Source organism: Desmodus rotundus, chromosome 6, assembly GCF_022682495.2.
Source record: "Desmodus rotundus isolate HL8 chromosome 6, HLdesRot8A.1, whole genome shotgun sequence".
NCBI classification, from domain to species: Eukaryota; Metazoa; Chordata; class Mammalia; order Chiroptera; family Phyllostomidae; genus Desmodus; species Desmodus rotundus.
In genome coordinates this window covers 101853246-101862981 of record NC_071392.1, presented here as the reverse complement: position 1 = coordinate 101862981, position 9736 = coordinate 101853246, and positions in this window count along the sequence as shown.

Here is a 9736-nt window from a genome sequence, read left to right as displayed (position 1 = left end):
AGATGTGAGCTGGCTCCAGCCGGCCGGGCCCCCCCACCCAGTGCACAGAGGGGCTTTATCAAAAGCGGCTGTGAGGAGGCCCGGGAGGCCGCCTGGCTCCAGCTTGCTGGCTCCAAGCCCCGGGCTCGCAGAAGCCAGTGAGCTGCACTCGGGCCTTTGTGCCCAGGTCTTCGTCTGCTTCCCAGCCCATCTCCTCTCCTTCCCTTGGGTCCTCTGGGCGTCCAGGCAAGGGGAGCAGCCCCCTTCCCCAGGAAGCCGAGGCTCCAGGAGCAATCTGGAGGGGTGACAATGCAAGAAAACGTCTTTTTAATTTGCTTTTTACATCCCTGAGGAGGAAAGGTAATCCAAACAGGAAAAAAAGTGCAAAACTCAATAAAATTCCAGGGATGCTACGTGAGTAGCCAAAGTGGGAACGCTCATGGGAAGGGTAAATTGCAGACTCTGAATGGCAGGGAGGAAAGTTAACTAGGAGGGCTCACAGTGGCTCCGTTCTCTCCATAATATTTCCTTTCTTGAGTGGGGCAGTGGCAATGTTATTCTTTGTATTTTCGTTGTTGGCCTCTGTGAAGATTGTCTTCTGAAATGTTCTAGGGACTGTCTGAGAAGCCACAAACGAACCCACCTATTTTCTTTTTGTTTTACACGCAGTATCAAAGTATGAACTGTTTAGCACCTGGTTCTGGTCAATGCAGCCTCATTTTTTCACAGCTGCATAGTATTCCACAGTGTGAAGCTACCATGCCGCCTTCTCCAGGCTCGCTTTGGTGGACATTTACATTTCTGCCCGTGTTCACTCCCACGGGCCACGATGAGATGAACGCCCTTTGTACGTGCCTTTGGGAACTCAGGCAAGTATTTTCTAGATGATCAGCTCTTAGAAGCAGAACCAAAAGGTGGACCTATTTACTTTTCTGTGAGCCGTTGCTGACTCACTCCCTCTGAAGTTTGTGTCCTTGTATTTTCCCACCCCCAATGCAGCCACGCACAAGGAAACTGAGGCACAGAGGTAGTCAGCTGTTCATATGGGTGAATGGGAGCAGCTTTAAACCTTTTCTGCCTGATTGCAAAAGGGACACATGTTCAGAAACTTTAGAAAATACAGAAATGGCAGATTTAGAGAATGAAGCCTCCCCACTCCCCATCGCCAGCCTCTCTGGCAGGACCATCACAGCCCCCTCCTCACTGGTCACCCGGCTCCCAGGCTCCTCTCTGACACTTTCTCCTTACTGGCTCACAGGGCGATGTTGCCCCCCAACCCATGAGGGACATGTGGCCATGTCTGGGGACATTTTAGGTTGTTGCATCGGGCGGAGGGGTATGCTACTGGCACCTGGCGGACAGAGGCCAGGGGTGTTGCTAAGTATCTTCCAGCACACAGGACAGTCCCCAGGACAGAAAAGGATCCTGCTCCACTGTCCTTAGTGCTGGGGCTGAGACACTTACTTTCGACCCAAGTTACATCACAGCCGTCCTGTGCTCAGATGTCATCCAGAGAACAGCCAGAGTCCCTCCATGACCACAGGGCCCCAAATGGGTGCTCACCCGCCCCCTCAGACCCCCCGCCCAGCTCCAGCCACATCAGTGCCTCCCTCTTCCTCCTATCTCAGGCCTTCCCTCTGCTTTTCTCAAACTCTCTTTCCCAAACATCCAATACTCCCTCCTCCCCTTCTGACCGTGTCAAGTGTCATCTCCCCCAGGAAGGTCTCCATGACCTCCCTATTTAATACCAGCCACTCACTGAGCACTTCTGCCTCCTTTGTCCCTGGCACTCGGGCCAGATGTCTAAAGCTCCTCGACAGAGGAACAGGGCTGGTCTCATTCACTGCTGGGCAGGTTACACAGCCTCTAGCACACAGTAGGTACTCAGTAAATGCTAATAGATTGACTAGTAGACCCCTCACCCTCACCCCAAGATACTGGTGTCTAGGCCGCAGCTGGGGACAGAAGACCCAGTGGCCATCTCACCAGCATCCTGCACCCACCTCACCCTGGTCCCACCCTAGTGGCACGAGGGCTTCCCTCCCCCGGGACAGTGGCAAAGACAGAGGGCCGCCACGGGCAACTCCCCAACCACTGCCAGCATTTACGGAGCACTGACAGTTTGCCCCACTTGGGACTGGGCAGTATAGAGACGGCACCTCAGTGAATTCCTGGGGGTCAAGGAGTGACTTCATCTTGTCCCCACTGCAGGGCCTTTCAACGGCCGCCATGTGCTCCAACATTTATGGGGCACCGACTGTGTACTAGTGACTCTGCTGAGGGCATCTACATGCCAAGAGAGAGGGTTTCCAGGCAGGGGATTTAAGGAGAGGAAAAAGTCCGTGCACTTTCTGTCGATGCTTTTAATTAAAACATATCTTTCTACAGAAAGCTTTCTTTGTGTAAATAAATTGACACGGAGAATCCCCAAGTATGAAAAAATACAGCCTTACCACCTGCCGTTGCTGGGAGGACGCTCAGGAGATCTGGGGACCCAGAGGGGGCTCCTTTAGACTCTGGGGAGGCTTCCAGGAGGAGGTGAGCTCTGAGCTGAGGCCCCAGGACTCACGGTGCAGGGCTAATGGCGGAGAGGAGAGCCCCGAGTAGGCCACTGCACAGACCTGGGGGGGCAGCCGGTCAGTCGGGGAGCTGACGGTCTGGTGCTTAGCCCAGCTGAAGGTCAGGCCTCTTGCTGCGTGTGTCCCCTCATCTGACGTGTCTTGGTGGCACTAATTGCGCCGTTGTTTCTGTAGTGACCTGTTTTTCTGTCTCTCCCCATCCTGCCCCTGAGCTCAAGCTCTACGAGGGCAGAGCCTGCTCCGTCTTGTCCATCCCTCTGTCCCCTGGGGCCTGGAGCACACAGTAGGTGTTTGTAGTGAGTTGAAAGTACCCCTCAAATTTCATATTTATCCGGAAGCTCAGAACGTGACCATATTTGGAAATAGGGTATCTGCAGATGTCACTAGTTAAGGATCTTCAGATGAGATCGTGCTGGATTAGGGTGACTGGTGTCCTTTTAAGGAGAGGACACAGGGACACAGAAGAAGGCCATGTGAAGACAGAGGCATAGGCTGCGATGTGTCTGCAAGCCAAGGAGCGCCAAGGATCACTGGTTCTCACCTGCAGCCCTCAGAGGGGGCCGGCTCTGCTGACGCCTTCATTTCAGAATTCTCCAGGACTCTGAGAGAATACATTTGTCTTGTTTTAAGCCACCAAGTTGGTGGCAGTTTGTTACAGCAGCCACAGGAAGCTCATACAGATTTCACTCCTATGGGTGAACGATGAATGAACTGGCAGCAGCTCAGCTTTGGTGGCTGTCCAGGGTCAGGAACGGGTGGCGAGGGGCCAGCCCCCATCCCTTAGGACAGGAAGGCAGTCCAGCCAGGGTGCGGTGGGTGTGAGGAGCTGTTGAGGTCATCCTGCTGAGGTGACAAGGAAACCAGGTTCTGCAGTTGTCACCTCTGTCCCCAGACACCCATGTCCACACCCAGCCTGGACACCCAGGGTCAGGGATCCGAGGGCCTGACACCCCCTGACGCTGATGCCTTTCAGATACTCTGCTGGCAGCACTTGTCCCCAAGTCCTGGACACTCCTCAGCCACCTGAGGGCCCTTAGTCGCTTTTGCTGTGGCCTCTGGAGATGGGACGGTGGCGGGGTGCAGGAGAAAGAGCCTGTAACTTGGTTCTGTGCTGAGTGGCGGGTGAGTGGCTGCTCCTCTCTGAGCCTCAGTTTCTCCGCCTGTAACGGGAGGACAGTTGCCCGGCTTCGAGGAAGCCGTTGTAAAGTGGATGAGATGAAGCCGGCCCCAGGCTGGGGGAGCCCCTGGCCCACAGGTGTTCACCGAGATGAGTGGGCCCTGCTCCCAATCTCCTGGGACACAGCCCTGGGTCCTGAAGAGGGGATTAGACTTCCCTGGCCTGGGATCATCTCAAAGCTCTGCCCCTGTCCTGTGGCCTGTCCAGTGGCCCCATAAGGCCACCCCACCCCCAAGGAGCTCAGTATCTTCGGAGGGACCAAGGCTTAGATTTCATACCCATGAAATGCCTGGAACCACAGCAGGACTCAAGACACAAAGAGTTTTGACGTTGCACAGGGCAGGAGGGGGCGTGACCTTCCCAGTGGTCTTAGACCTTCTCTGGGCCCCACCGTAAAGCAGGGTTTCTGTGGCCCAGGCAGAAGGGTACGGCTGGGCACGGGGGCAGCTGTCATTTTAGCAGCGATCTGAATCCCAGCGAGGATGTAGCTGTCCCAAGTGTTAGAGAAGACAGCTGGGAAAACCCAACTGCAAAGCCCTTTACTTGATGTCTGAGGCAGTGAGCAAAGATGAAGGGACCCAGTGGTTGGACGGTGGGTACTTGGGTCCTGCAGCGAGGGTTCCAATCCCTGCTCTGCCACTTACTCACTGTGTGACATTGGGCAAGTTGCCTGACCTCTCTGTGCCTCAATTTCCTCCTGTGCCAAAGGGGGGTTAATAACAGTTTCTCCCTCAAAGGGTTGTAGAGAAGGTGACCAGAGTGACTTTCTGTGACACGGTGCCCCAGCCCCTGGATGTGGCTGGTGTTAAGCCACTGACTCTGTCACTAGAATTTTCCCTAAGGACACGCATCAAATGCATGTTGAATGAATGAATCGGGAAGTACGGATGCTGCTGCGTGTCCCTGGGCCAATGGGGAGCTCTGGGGACCCCTAGGATTTGGAGTCACCCCATAAATTGTAGACTGCAGTGCTCACTGGGTGCCATGGCTGAGTCAGAGTGTTCCCAGTTGGAGTTTGTGGGAACGGGCAGCGGAGGGTCCTGAGTGTTTACAGATTCCAGAGCTGGGCGCTGAGCAGGGGCCAGGGCAAGGGGGTTTCTGGGTCTGGCTCTAGGCCTCTGACCACAGTGTCAAGTTTGTGGAGCCAAGGGTCAGGAAGGCAGTGAGGACAGCGAGGCCGGAAGTGGCTGGCCCAGTCTTCTGGCCTGAATTATCTGGGAAGAAAAATAATCACATTCCATGGCTTTGGTGCTGGAGCGGACACAGAAGGGTGGGGGTGGGGGTAGGAGTGAAATGGGGGAGGGGCAGGGCCGGCCTGGGCAGGTGGTGGCGACACCTGAGGTTCTCGGCACCCACCAGGTACTCCCAAACTGTGAATGGGTGGGGCGTGGCAGCCAGGTCACATCTCCTGGGGAGAGAGACCACTGCTCTGGGCTGGGGTGCCGCTCAGGGACCCTGCAGCTGGCTGAGCTGCTACCTCATGCCAGACGGCGCCCTGTCCCAAAGCCAGACCCTGGTGGGGGCACAGAGGGGGCTGCTGATGTGACAAGCCATAGATAGAACCTAGAAGAGCTGATGGCCCTTTCATGATAGTCCTGAGGCGTGTCCTCTCTGTGTCACTTGGGATTGGATGTGCCAACTAGGCCCTGTTTCAGGGAAGATCTCATTTCCTCCAGCCTGGACTCCGGCCCAGGACAAGGGTGGAGTGGGGGCTTCTGTAGCCCCCAGATCACTGCCTGGTGTGCTGGCACCTCCTGCCCAACCCGGCCCAGGGAAATCTGCTATCAGCTCGGCTCCCCCGTCCACCCTGCACCCCTGCACAAGCCACTTGGACTGTGACCCAGTTTCTAGGCCATGAACAAGGGGGCACGGGCCAGACTGGGAGGGATATCTGGGGCTGTGCAGGGGCCCTTCCAGCGAGAGGTGGGACTGGAAAGCCCTTCCCAGCTGGCTGTGTGGATGAACCAGAACATGTGTGCGAGGCCTGGGATCAAGTTGATGAAACCAGGGCAGCAACAGCTGGACTTTGGCAAATCATGGACTCATCATTCATTCATTCATCAGGTATTGCCCTCCCCACCCCAGCCTGGTATAGCACATCCATGTTATTTATCCACCTGTTCCCAGAGGGCCTACTAAGCAACAGGCGCTGTGGGCTTTTAATGTGACCGTGTGGCCTACACCCCAGAGCCTTTGCTCTCGCAGTTCCCTGTGCCTGGAATTGTCTACTGTGCCAGGTTCTGAGCACAGCAGGTCTTCCACATACTTGAAGTCACCTCCTCCCTGCCCAGTGCGGTGCTCTCATTCTATTCCTTGGGTATGTGCTACGTGCGTCACATGTCGATCTGTCTGCTGGCTTTGTCTATTGTTCATCTTTGCCATTCACAGATTGGCTCCAACAAGGTAGGGTTTTGTTTTGTTTTGTTTTGTTTTGTTCCCAGCACGGGGGTCAGCACACAGTGCTCCATAAACGCTTGCTTGCTTGTGGAATGAATGAATGAGTGAATGAATGAATGACAGGGGTCAGCACATAGCGCTCCATCAATGCTTGTTGAAGAATGAATGGCGAACCAATGGGTGAAAACTCCTGGGACGGCAGCAGGATGGGGCCTGAATGAGGGGGACTGGGTGGGCAGGTGAAAAAAGGAGGGAGATGGTTTTTTTCTCCAAATGCCTTTCTCCAAGGGAGCTATATAGCTCATGGGTGGCAACGGGTGATGGAAACATTTTAAAAAGACTTGACTCCATTGCCACCGTAAACATGGAGATTTTTACTAATTTCTGATCTCAGCCTTCTCTCGAAAAATCAAGAGATTTTGGCCTTCCCAACTGAGGTTTTGAGTTTTCCACCCCCCGCACCCAGAGGTAGCCCTGCACACCTGGGCTGGGGGCCTTAGCCACGCCCTTCCTGGGCCTCAGCTCGACCTCAGTAGAAAGTGCGCTGGTGCCGCGGGTGCAAGAGGTAGAGGTAGAGCTGCTCCAGGTATGACGCTGGGGTGGGGTTACGCACCCTCCTCCTCGGGTCCTCTGCAGGTTCCCCTGCGTCAAACGCACGCAGGCAGATGAGAGCCCCGCTCAGACGTGGTGCCTCCCAGCCTAGAGGCCACATCTGCCGCCTGCTCCACGCCCAGCCCTGCGAGCGGGACTGCCAGCGGACTTGGGCCAGGGCTGAGCAAGGCGGGTCCGCGGCGCTCGAGCGTCCTCTGCTGGCCGCGGAGGGCGCGGAGGCCCAAGCCACTACCGGGAGCGCCAGCGCGGGAGGCCTGGGGAGTTTCCCTCTGCCCTTCCGGGAATGGGACAGTAACAATAGCTAACTAATGTTTACTGACGGTATGTCCCGAGGGCTGTGAGGATCCCAGTCACGTAAAACCTCACGTTATCCTTGAAACAACCCTGTGAAGTGGATACCGAAAGGCACGGACAGGTTAAGGACCTGCCGGACGTGCTGGGGTTGGCCTGCGCGACCCTGGGTCCTGCGCTGGGGTGCAGGGAGGCAGAGAGATGACCGAAGATCTCAGCCGATTCACTCCCTCATGTGTGTCTGTCCTTCCGTCCAACCACCCATTCCCAGACTTCCCCTGGAACTGCCACACTGCGTGGCCAGTCCATCTGTTTGTCCCCCCACCAGCCAACCGACTACCCTGCTGCCCGCCCCTCACGTACTGAGTAGTGGCTGGGGCTGCAGGAGGCCTCCCAGCCGTCAGGCCCTTCCCTCATCACCGCCCAGGCCCAGCAGGCAGGTCCCAGCTGGGAGGGAAAAGACATGGCTTTCAACGTGAGAAAGGACACCCAGCCTCGCACCTAGGAAATGCACATGAAGACGAGGAGGTGGCGTATTCAGCTGTGAGCAGACAGAGAAGCGTGATCGCAGACGGAGAGAAGCAACCTGTCCTACCCTGTGGGTGGGAGGGGAAGTTGATGCTTCTTTGTAGCAACTTGAAAATGACAGAATTGAAAATGCGCCTGTCCCTGGATAGAGAAGTCCACTTCCACGACTTTATTCCGTGGATTCAAGTGCATGCACACACACCCACGTCCTGAGGCTGGTGAGCAAAACCACCTCAGTGCCCATCAGTCGGGGCCTGGTCACCTGGGTGATGGCATGCTCGGTGACTGGGTGCTGTGCAGCACAGGGCAATTCCCTGGGTGCTGCTCTGCAGGGACCTGGAGAGGGCCTGTGAGGGAGACAAGCACCTACAGAAGAGCAAAGTGGAGGCCACATTCCCAATTAGGTTTAAAAAAAAAAGTGGGTGGGAGGAAAGGGGAGTGTGGGTGGGGGGCCCACCGCTGGTACCTGGAGAGGGTGGGGCCAGAAGCAGGAAGAAACTCCCATTCCATCCCCTTTCTGCTGTTTGCGGTACTTCTAGGTTCACGGGTTCTCTGTTTAGTAACAATGAGATGGGATGTGCAGCTCAGATTTGCCCATTGGGGTGTGAGAGGCAGATTTGTTTGATTGGGGGCTGTGAGGTGGTCTCTGTGCTTCCACACCAGGGTGGCCGCTGTCTCTGTCCCTATCACCACTGGCAAATACACCTCCTCTTGCCAGCTCTAGAAATGGACACTCTTTCCCATCTTAATCCTGAACTGGGATGTTCCTTAAAATCACGTCTTACACGGATAACTGGCATTTTTGCTCGGTGGTACACAGGCGCCTCTCACAGTGGACAGCAGCACACTGAGATGAGGGTCTGTTTCCTGTGGCACCTTCCGCCTGTGCCACGCGTGGTACTGCTGTGCTCCAAGGACCCACAGCGTGTCCCTGGGCAGAGCTCCCACACACCCCTGAGCTGCACAAGGAGCAGCAACGGTGGGAGTATCTTTATAGGAGCAGACCAGCTGGAGCTGGGGACTGGAGTGTGATCTGGGAGGCCACCTGTTTCTTCTCAACCCCAAGGTTAGGCCTAAACTCCAGCCATTAACTTTACCGCCTGTAAACCCACCAGCAACATAGCCCTGAACTTGCTTTGGGGTTTTCCAGCATGCTGAAATAACGTTAGAACCTCTCTGTCCATTCTCCCTTTGCAGAGTTGACTGAGGGTAAAGAACCCACAATGTCCCTGGCCCAGGCCGCTTGCAGGGAAGCTGAAAGGCAGCAATTCACTCCCGAGGGTTCGGAAGCGGCCCGTGGGCAGGAATTCAGGCAGTGCTTTCTGGAGGATGGCCTGTTAGCAACAACCTGGCTCCTTCCAGACAGTCTGACTCCCACACCCGAGCTGGACCCAACCACCACAAGGGAATGGCCTGGCTCTCGCCACAGGACACCAAGGCGTGCCTGTTGGCGGTTGGGACCACAGCAGGAAGTTCAAATCCTGGGTAAAAACAGCCACAGATGTTTCCACCCCTTACACAGTGAGTGGCAGACAGACAAACTGTCATTCGTCAGATCCAAAGTCTCTTTTCATAGACCAGAAATACATGTGAAAACCCTTCCCCCTTCCAATAGACTAAATCCAGCCAACAGCTTCTAGAGACTTACTAGCTGAGTCACACAAAGCAACTTAAACCAAAGGACGCCACCCCCTTTGTTTACTAGTCTTTTAGGACAGGGGTGGGCAGACCACGGTCCACAGGACCGATCGGGCCCACCGCCTGTTTCTGCACGACCCCCACCGCCTGTTTCTGCATGACCCCTCGAAGGAAGAAGGAGCTTTACACACGAACACGTGCAGCTGACTGGATGACAGGGACCACTTTGTAACCCAACTACGCAAAGTGTTCTCCCCGAAAAAAAGCATTTCCCTCTTCTCATTAGTAGGCCAGTGTAACATGACAGAAGTTGTACTCAATTACTGTATTTTGAATTTCATCAATTAAAAATTGTGGAAATCTGTTTTCTCTCATTAGAAGTAGCTACATACTATCTTTGATTTCGCCCTTTGGCTTACAAAGCCTAGTATTTACTAACTTCGGCCCTGTGTAGCCAACGTTTGCTAACCCAGCACTGGAACATCAAGTGTAATCCCAAAGCATCTAAAACATTAAATTCTGCCCGTTACATGCC